The sequence below is a fragment of the Ochotona princeps genome, chromosome 3 (genome assembly GCF_030435755.1).
Source record: "Ochotona princeps isolate mOchPri1 chromosome 3, mOchPri1.hap1, whole genome shotgun sequence".
NCBI classification, from domain to species: Eukaryota; Metazoa; Chordata; class Mammalia; order Lagomorpha; family Ochotonidae; genus Ochotona; species Ochotona princeps.
This window is the reverse complement of record NC_080834.1, coordinates 85,300,416-85,311,537: the sequence shown is the minus strand read 5'-3', so window position 1 is coordinate 85,311,537 and position 11,122 is coordinate 85,300,416.

Here is an 11,122-nt window from a genome sequence, read left to right as displayed (position 1 = left end):
AGGTGCAGGGTCCCAAGTTTTTGGGATGTCCTCTACTACTTTCCCAGGCCACAGGCTGGATGGGAAGTGGGGTTGCTGGGAAATGAATTGGCACCCATTCGGGATCCCAGATGCATATGAGGCAAGAACTTTAGGCACTAGGCTACTGCACCAGGCCCACCTATTAAAATCTTTGAACTCAATAGGACCATAGTGGCCTGGGGTAACTGCAGTTGGTATGTGCTGTTGCAGCCCTTCCTTTTTCTGATTTTTAATAGAATACTTCTTTATTGTGGGCACATTATTCCGTGTATATAAAGGTGTGTGTGTGTTTCAGAGAGAGAGAGAGAGAGAGAGAGAGAGAAAGAGAGAGAGAGAGAGACTTAGGCCTATCCAGTAGAACATTCCTTTCTTCACTTCAGCTATCCCCTGAACTCTTATGTCTATACATTCTCTTATTTTCTTGCTATATATCATAATCTACCTTAGGTAAGTTATCCATCCATTCATCCATTTAACAAAAATTTGTGGTAGTCCTCCAAAATAACTGGCCCATATTTTATCCTTTCCAATCCAGGTGAAGGGCAATTATTATGTCTTACAATATTTTTTGACACATTTTCATTTAGAAAGTACTTTGCATAGCTAGGTATTTTTTGGTAAGTTAATTGAATTCCAATTGTAATCATACTTCAAATCTTGTAGGAATCTGTTTCTTTCCTTTATTAAAATAATCCATATATTCAATGCAATAAATAGTGTTCGGTGCTGAATATTGGCTTCTGAGGCATCTATGAGTATTTATTTTGCACAGTTATTATACACAAATCATTGACAGGCCAAGGAAGAAAAGGACACAAGAAAAAAAAATGAACATCTCAATGTTAACTACTCTTTTTGTGAGTTCTCCTGCCTGCTCAGAGCATACTTTCATGCCTTTTCTTTAATATTATTCCAAGAAAAATATTTAATTATTATAATTATATAATTCATATATGCATGGAATTACATATATCTATAGCTCAATGAATATTTACTGATCAACAGAGCAAACTTGAGGCAACAAATATAATGATAGTCTTCTGTCATGTTTTATTGATAAAATGGGGAAAATATCATTGTTTTGTCCACCCTATAGGTCTCAATGCACATTTAATTCTATTGAGAACTACATAAAACATATAATTCTGCAGTTTCATCTCCAGCAAGCTTTGGATTCTTAAAAGAGTATTTTAGTCGCAAACCATATGCTTTCAAAATTACCTGTCAAAAAACTAAGCAGGGCCTAGTGTGGTAGCATAGCAAAATCCTCACCTTGCACGCACCCAGGATCTCATATGGGTGCCGGTTCATGCCCCAGTGGCCCCGCTTCCCATCCTGCTCCCTGCTTGTAGCCTGGGAAAGCAGTCGAGGACAGCCCAAAGCCTTGGGACCCTGCATTCATGTGGGAGACCCAGAGAGGCTCCTGGATTCGGGTTAGCTCAGCTCCGGCTGTTGTGGACGCTTGGGAAGTGAATCAATGAACGGAAGATCTTCTTCTCTATCTCTCCTCCTTTCTATGTATCTGACTATCCAATAAAAATAAATAAATCTTAAAAAAAAAACACTAACCAGTGTCCTCCCCTAGTATTAGAACATATATAGTATCATTATTTCTCCAGGTGAACATCAGACGATCTGTATTCAACTTGTATTAATGGATCATGTTGTGAAAAAAAAAAAAAGCCTTGTATTTAAAAAAAATCAGTAATACTTGTAATTTTGGTTCAGTAAAATGATCACACAAATCAAGCCTGGGACCCTGGGGACTAAGTCAGGAAGCGCAGATTTATGGCTCACAGCTCATATTCCTTATGAAATAAAAAATAGTTAATAGCTTCATAACCCATAGTTCACTGGCTCCTGACTTTGCTTACTGATGTTGGATTTCCAATTCCTTGCAAAGACCCCCCTTCCCCAAATTTCTGAGAGCCACTCATGTGAGAGATCTGAATTGAGTTTCTGGCTCCTGGCTTTGGCTTTGGCCCAAACCTAGCTGTTATGGGCACTTGAGGAGCGAACCCCTCTGTCTCTGGGGCAATTAAGCAAATAAATAAGACATTTATCTGTGGCTACATGGCTATCTGCTGCTGAGGTCTCTATTGGCTTTAAACACCTCTGGTACGCATCAGTGAGACAGCCCCACTGAGCCAGGTCACCATACCCTCTGTTGGATAGTTCCTGATCACCAATGAGGCTTTCAAATAATCAGAAGTCTACAAAAGTATGCCATTTTTTTCTGCACAAATGACCACAAGATTCAATCATTCATATTTGAATTATATTTTTGTGCTCATATTCTGTTTTTGGTGTTCTCCAAGTGAAGTCCTTAGGGCTTGCAGTAGAGTATGAATCATCAAGATAGGTAACAAAGTGTGACATTCGAGACAGGTTAGCAGCTGGTATAACACAGGTACTGAACAACTGTGATGCTTGCTGGTGCACTGTAGAGGTGAAAATTGAAAATGTGTGCCCAACACTTCTCCTCTTTCAGCATCCACCTTTTTGGAAATTGTTTTGCCAAATCCTTATGTTAACCATCTCTTGACAGCTTAAGCCTATCAATTTGTTAAACATGCCAAGCATGTTTGAAGACCAGTGGTGGACAGAGTTTTGTCCTAAACTGTGATTTCTTTTTTCATTTCAATGCATTTAACATTTAAAATATGGGGCTGGTGGGGTGGCATAGCACAGTACTCCTCCCCATGTGGCATTAGCATCAGATATGGGTGCTGATTCAAGTCCCAGCTGCTACACTTTTTTTTTTTAGAGATTTATTCATTTTATTACAGCCAGATATACACAGAGGAGGAGAGACAGAGAGGAAGATCTTCCGTCCGATGATTCACTCCCCAAGTGAGCCGCAACGGGCCGGTGCTGTGTCGATCCGAAGCCGGGAACCTGGAACCTCTTCCGGGTCTCCCACGCGGGTGCAGGGTCCCAATGCATTGGGCCGTCCTCAACTGCTTTCCCACGCCACAAGCAGGGAGCTGGATGGGAAGTGGAGGTGCTGGGATTAGAACCGGCGCCCATATGGGATCCCAGCACATGCAAGGTGAGGACTTTAGCCACTAGGCCACGCCGCCGGGCCCCCAGCTGCTACACTTTAATCCAGCTCCTTGTAAATGTGCCTGAGAAAAAAAAGAGGATGGCTCATCTTCTTGGGCACCTACTGTGCACATGGGAGACCCAGAAGAAGCTCTTTCCTCCTGGATGCAGTTTGGGCTGTTATGGCCATTTGTAGAGAGAACGAGCAGATGGAAGAGCGCTCTCTCTCTCTGTCTATTCCTCTCTCATTCTCTCTTTCTATCTTACTCCCTCTCCTTCTCTGTAACCATACCTTTCAAATAAATAAAATAAACCTTAAAAAAATTAGATACTCAAAGTATATTACAGCAACAATACCAGAAAATTTTTTAATGTGAGAAAAACCAAAAATAATTTGAAAAACCAAACAATTAAATGAAATAACTCTTTTGAATTTATAAGACTGATATGTTCAGATATGTAGACAAAGTATTGTATGTCTCTATACATACAGACCAAAGATGGACTCTCAGTAAAAGAACAGAAAATATCCAAACAGTTAGATGATGAACTTTCTGACACTGTCCATGCTTACATCGTTGGGAAACACTTCAATAACAGCATGATGGACTTATGACTGTTCATGAAGGACTTGCATTTTAAAACTAGAGGAGGAATCAATGCTGCGGGGATGAGGGGGTTTTGGGTAACCCCAGAGCTTATGGAACTGTATCATACAACAAAATAAAAAATATATATATATTTTTAAAAAGATTTATTCATCTTTATTACAAAGTCAGATATACAGAGAGGAGAGACAGAGAGAAAGATCTTCCGTCCGATGATTCACTCCCCAAAAAGCCGCAACGGCTGGTGCTGCGCCAATCCGAAGCAGGGAACCAGGAACTTCTTCCGGGTCTCCCATGTGGGTGCAGTGTCCCAAAGCTTTGGGCCATCCTCGACTGCTTTCCCAGGCCACAAGCAGGGAGCTGGATGGGAAGTGGAGCTGCCGGGACTAGAACCGGCACCCAATGGGCTCCCGGCGCGTTCAAGGCGAGGACTTTAGCCACTAGGCCATGGTGCCAGACCCCAAAATATTTTTTTAATTACAATTTTAATGGTTATAACTTGGCCTCTTATTCCAATTACAATTATATTACTCATTTGCAAACATTTGCTGAATTCTGATTATGCACACAACATTAACTAAATCCTTTACAAACTCATTTAACTTGGTATAATTAGGAAGACAGATATGAAGCCAAATTGTGAGTATGTCTTCTTTTGTGGTAACTCCCTATTGATGAATTTCCCCCCAAGTAATGGTTTTCCTTGTATTTAGAAGTACTTCACATTAACTCCTCTCATGCTAGACTAAAAGCTACACCTTCAGAGAATAATTTACTTAGAGTTCCAGTTGACATGGTTCTATAAGAAGTCTGTAATTCTAAAAGCACCTATACCTATTGGGCCTTGGAAATATTTCACAAATGCAGTTGAATAAGCCATTGTTGGGTTTTGAAATGTATCAGCAATTTTCTCAGTTTTTAGTTTTCTCAAACAGAAGCACGTGCATTTCCTATCTCATCTGACATACTTTCAGGCACGTAGAAGGTAGATACAGAGTCAGCACTTCCTGGTGGAACTGGGATACATTTTATTGCATCTTTTATTATATTTTCAACACTGATCAACATGATTTATGAAATTTTATACAATCACAGAATATGCCATGATTAAAAACTAGAACAATGGGAGTACTTCTTAAGAAAACTAACAATGAATACTGTATTCAAGTTGTGTTCCAAGAAGTGGGGTGAGAATGTCCCTGAATCGCGGTGCAGTGAGTTAAGCCACCACCTTTAATGCTGGTTATTACATATACAAGCACCAGTTCAAATTGCATTTCCTCTGCTTCTGATCTAGCTCCCTGCTAATGTGCCTGGGAACATAGGGGAAGATGGCCCACGTACCTTTGGCCCCTGTCATCCATGTGGGAAACTCTAATGGAGTCATTGGTTCCTGGTTTTGGACTAGCCCAGTCAGGACTAGCGTGGCCATTTAAGAAGTGAAAAATGGGGCCCAGCACGATAGCCTAGTGGCTAAAGTCCTTACCTTCAACGTGCTGGGATCCCATATGGGTTCCGATTCTAATCCCGGTGGCCCCCCTCTCTGCTTGTGGCCTGGGAAGGCAGTCAAGGATGTCCCAAAGCCTTGGGACCCTGCACCTGCATCAGAGACCTAGATGGGGCTCTAGGCTCCTGATTTCAGATTGGTGCAGCTCTGGCAATTGTGGAGTGAATCGACAGACGGAAGATCTTCCTCTCTGTCTCTCCTCCTCTCTGTACATTTGTCTTTCCAATAAAAATAAAATAAATCTTCTAAAAAAAATCACAAATGAGGCGTCTCTCTTTCACTCTCCATCTCCTTCTCCCTTTCTCACTCTCATTCTGGCTTTCAAAAAAAATAATACATCTCTAAAAAAAAAAACTGGCTAGAGAAAGCAGAAATGTACTCACAGGAAGATGCACTCAGCTTTTTCAGACATTTCTTAAAAAAAAAAAAAAAGCAAACCTAAATTGTTGCTTTCCTGAGATTCCTGAAGCTCCTAAAAGAAAAATAAAAGACATTTAGAGAAATATAGTAAGTGTTCTAGTACATTATTACTTTCGCCATCAAGTCCTAGACATTACTAGCACATATACAATATAACACAAAACAATGAACAGTAACAGTGTAATGGGCTCCCAGAAGTGACCTGCAAATCCTCTCCGGTGAGAATCCTTTCTGGTCTGCTACCTGGCAATTTCTACTTCTGTCTGATCTGGATGTTACGAAGGAACACATATTCCTTATAGCTTTGCACATTAGCTCCGATTTGCTCTTAGAATTTCATCCTATAAGACAGAGAAATTAAAGTCAGAGTCATGACACGGCTTGTTAGCCACAATCCAAAAGGGACTCTGGCCTTACTGTGGGAAACAGGCCCTCTTTGCATCTTGGAATTGCTTATTGGATGCTACAGGTGGCGGGTTTTTGTTTTTTGTTTTTCAGCTTTCCCCCTTTTCTTACCCTCAAAAATAGCCAAGAAGTTTTTTTTTGTATAAGATCATTAGTTTTTTTTTTAAAGATTTATTTATTTTTATTACAAAGTCAGATATATAGAGAGGAGAGACAGAGAGGAAGATCTTCCGTCCGATGATTCATTCCCCAAGTGACCCCAATGGCCGGTGCTATGCCGATCCAGAACCAGGAGCCAGGAACTTCCTCTAGGTCTCCCACACAGGTGCAGGGTCCCAAGGCTTTGGGCAGTCCTTGACTGCTCTCCCAGGCCACAAGTAGGGAGCTGGATGGGAAGTGGAGCTGCGGGACTAGAACCGGCGCCCATATGGGATCTGAGCACGTTCAAGGCGAGGACTTAAGCAGCTAGGCCATGGTGCCGGGCCCCACCAAGAAGTTTTTAAACAGCTGATTTTCTTATAGCCCTCTCATTTCCATAATATAGAGATACTACACTTCTATTCTGAGAGATGTGAGTCCTAGTTCCTTGTGAAGAAAAGCTGACCATTTCTGATTTAAAGCTGGCTGTTAAGGTGCTAAAATTGTTTGCATTTTTCAGGCTTATATTTATTCTCTCCCCTTTTCTTGTTCTTTCTGACCCTATTTATTAATTTCAATGCACATGAAAACAAAGCCAAAATGTCTTTTTGTAAAGATGTATACCTAGGGGTGGGCATTAGCAATATCTATGCAAATGTGCCTTGGGATGCCGGCACCCCATATTGGAGTGCCTGGGTTCAAGACCCTCTTCCACTTGATTCCAACTTCTTGTATCCTGTGAAACAACAGGTGAAGGTTGAAGACCCTACCATCAAATGAGAGATCAGGATTGAGTTCTGGGATCATGTCTGGTCCAGCTCTTGCTGTTGTGGGCATTTGGGGAGTAAATCAGAGGGTGGAAGATCTCCAAATTTCTGTTTCTGTCCATTTTTCTTTCAAACCAAATGAAAAATTTTAAAAAGTGTTTTAATTGACCCACACTTTAAAAAAGTGTGCTTACATTGAAGTATTCGGTAATTGCATACTGTTTCCAATTCATATGAACTTATTCAACTCAGTGTTAAACGACTTGGACTCTGATCTAAAAAGCAAAACAAAACATCCTCTTTTTGGGAGCCAGCATCATGACACAGTAAGCTAAGCCTCTGCCTGAAGCACCAACATCCTGTATGGGTGCTGGTTTGTATTCTGGTTGACTCACTTTTGATCCAACTTCAGCTATTACCTGGGAAAGCAGTGGAAGGTGGCCTATACCCTTGGCTCCTGTGCCCATGTGGGAGACCCAGAGGAGGCTCCTGGCTTCAGATTAGCTCAGCTCCAGCCACTGTGGCCATCTGGAGAGTGGACCAGCCCATGGAAAGTTTCTCTGTCTCTCCTTTCAGTAACTCTGCCATTCAAGTAAAAATCAATCTTTTTTTTTTTTTTTTTTTAAAAAAAAAAGCTCTTTTGGGGAAATGCAACTATAAAGGGAATAAAATAAAATTAGTGTGAAATAAGATAATAATAAGGTAGTAAATTAAGTCACAGGCACAAAAACCAAAAGGATTCCTCAAGGGTTTCCCTTTAGTACTTGCCACCTTTGACATTCAGAGTTTCTGGAACAGGCATCTGGTGTAGCTATTTAAGTGCTGCTTGAGATGCTCCCATCTCATAGTCACATGGGTGCAGGGTCCCAAGGTCTCAGGCCATCCTTGACTGCCTTCCCAGGGCACAAGCAGGGAGCTTGATGGGAAGCAGGGCTGCCGAGGTTAGAACCGGCACTTACATGGGATCCTGGAGTATGCAAGATGAGGACTTTGGCTGCTAGGCTACCACGCCAGACCCTGCCCGCCCCCCCTACTATCTTATAAACATTATCTTTCTTTAGTTTCCTCTCAGATTTCTTTTCTAGTCAAACTGGTTTTCTTTTCTTTTTAAAAATTATTTGAAAGGCACAGTTGCTGGGTGAATGAGGAGGGGTACAGACAGAAAAATCTTGTATCTGCTGTTTTATTCCCCAAATGGCTAGAACAACCTTAGCTGGGTAGGTCTAAAGGAAGGAGCCAGGATCTTCTTCCAGGTCTCCCAAGTGGGTGCAGAGTCCCAAACATTTGGGCTATTTTCCACTACCTTCCCAGATGCATTAGTATGGAGCTGGATTAGAAGTAGGGCAGCTGGGATGTCAGCAGGCTTGGCTTAACTTGCTAAGCTGCAACTAGTTTTGCTGAAATCAGAACAGACTCAAAGTCCTTAATTGCTGTGACTGTTCTACCCACCTTAGGATTTACTAAGGAAGGAGTTAGTCTCAGGTTGGAAATGAAGTGGTATAAAGTAATTTACCTCCACACTTCTTGCTGCAACTTTTCCTTTAAGACTCACTCTAGATTAGAGTATCCTCACTTACTCATTATAAACAAGACTAGACAGAGCAATCTACTTGAGGGTATGAGTAACAACCACACTCCTGTTGGCAGATTACAATTCTGCTTCATAACTTTTGTATGGACTCAAAAGTAATTTTCAGAATTCATTATTTAACCCATGTGTAGTTGTTTCTCAGCAGGGTAAATAGAGCCTCCAAATGGCATAGGATCACTCAAGCACTTCTTAGTATCAGACACCTACCAGATGTCTTGTATTTGAATGTGTTTAATAAATAGTGACTAGTTTCACTAATTTAACTCATGACAGAAGAGTTATCAGCAAATATTTGCTTGGAAAAGTCTGCTGAGGTTTTCTGTTTTGTTAGTGACTTCACTGCATTCAGAGCCTGCCGAGGCACCTGGAAAAACCGCAGCGGAGAGCTACGTTATTTTGGGTGCCAACTCCCTTTAAAATAAGGCAAACATGAATTTATCATAAAAATACTAAAGCAGAGTGAGTATTTCCTCCTAAAATTAGATATATCAAAACAAAGTAACAAAATTACTGCAAGTTTCTTTACATTCTTCACCCAAATGTATTTTTCTTTAGAACTGGAAATATGATCCATAAGTTCTGCATTTCTCAAAAATAGTATTGTTTCATAAATATATTTCTCAGTTACCTTTAGGCATTGCATTTATTTTTACTGTCTGCCTACTATGAAGTTAAGATAGCATAACTTACTTAACTATTCTATTACTCAACATTGTTTCTCTTCAACTCTTACAAGCGGCATTAATTTCAGACTGCCTTTAGGTCTCTGAATACCTTGTTACATATATTTCTGTAATTGTGTAACCTTTTGTCTTTGCCTGGAGTAGTCCTTATCCATGTGGACAATGGATCTTTAAACTAATAGTCTACAAACTTTCGATATTAATTAATTTTGAACTAACAAAACACAAATGGTATTCACAAAAATAAAAAAAGAAAGCATAAGAAAAAATAGTTTAAAGATAATTTTTTAAAAGGTAATTTTTAATTAAAACCCTAATTTTTTTCAAGACTTAATATATGTATTTGAAATGCTCAGTGGCAGAGAGAGAGAGGGAAAAAGGCAAAGGGATTTTCTTTTTACTGGTTCACTCTCAAACTGGCTGTGATGCTCAGGAACATGACAGGCCAAAGCCAGGAGCCGGTAACTCCATCCAGGTTTCATGTGAGTGCGGTGCTTCAAGGACTTGGGCGACCTGCTGATACCTTCCCCAAGTAATATGTGTTTGGACTGGAAGTGCAGCAATCCATGCCAGAAGCTGTGCTCTGATATGGATGCTGGAGTACCAGGCAGTTAACACAAAACACTACAATGCCAGACCCAAGATCCTAAAACATGTGGGTTTTTTTCGTTCTAAAAAACACTATTAATACTGTCCAAGACACAAGGGCTGGGCCCTGGACGATAGCATAGTGGTTAAAGACCTTGCCTGGTGAAGGGCCGGGATCCCATATGGGTGCCAGTTTTAATCCCGGCGGCCCCACTTCCCATCTAGCTCCCTGCCTGTGGCCTGGGAATGCAGTCGAGGATGGCCCAAAGCTTTGGGACCCTGTATTCACTTGGGAGACCCGGAGGAAGCTCCTGGCTTCGGATTGGTTCAGATCCAGCCATTGTGGCCACTTGGGGAGTGAAGCATCGGGCAGAAAATCTTCCTCTCTGTCTCTCCTCCTCTCTATCTGCCTTTCCAATAAAAATAAATAAATGTGAAGACTTGGTGTTAGCATCACTACATCTCTATCAGACATCAACTCAGGATCAAGTCTGAGTGTAATAATGGTGGATGGTAACTTCTACTTCAAAATTCTTAACAATTTAAAAAACTGGGAGGATTTCTCCTAACAAATTTGATTAGCAGATTATTTTTACCCAGTGACGTGGCTGATCAAGAGCTGTTATAAAGAGGGGAATATTGGCTTTGTCTTTTTGTTTTTGATCCAGTAAAATCTGTAATCTACATTTGCAGAAATCATTTTTAGTACCCTATGGGAACAACTTAGTTAAAATCAAATAATGTGGGCTAAGCACGGGAGCCTAGTGGCTAAATCTTGATCTTGCACACATTGGGATCCCATTTGGTGCTGGTTCGTATCCTGGCTATTTCACTTCCCAGCCAGCATGGGAGATTGGAGGAGGCTCCTGGCTCCTTGCTCCTGGGTTCAGATCAGCTCAGCTCCTGCATGTTGTGGCCATTTGGGGAGTGAACAAGCAGACACTCCTATTCTCTGTAGATCTGTCTGATCAGTATAAATAAATAAATCTTTTTTTAAAATCTATGTATCTTATTTTTCTCAAATGTATTTAAAACCCCACTTTCTTTTCTTACAAGATAATTAAGTGAAAATTTAGGACAGATAGATTGGGTAAAGGTATTGTGATTAAAATCACTGGGCATATCAATAGAAATGATTTGATATATATTTTTTAAAAGTCCTTATCTATTTTGAGTAGGTAGAGGTCCTTTTGGACTATAAATCCAGAGCATGTTTCACTGGTGTGGGATTGCATGGTGACTCTGGAAAGAAGTACCCCTGCATTAACAGCTGGGAGAATACATCATGTTTTCTCTTTTTCACTTATCTGCCTTTGTTTATGTTCTCAACGTTTATAGACATGCTGCAT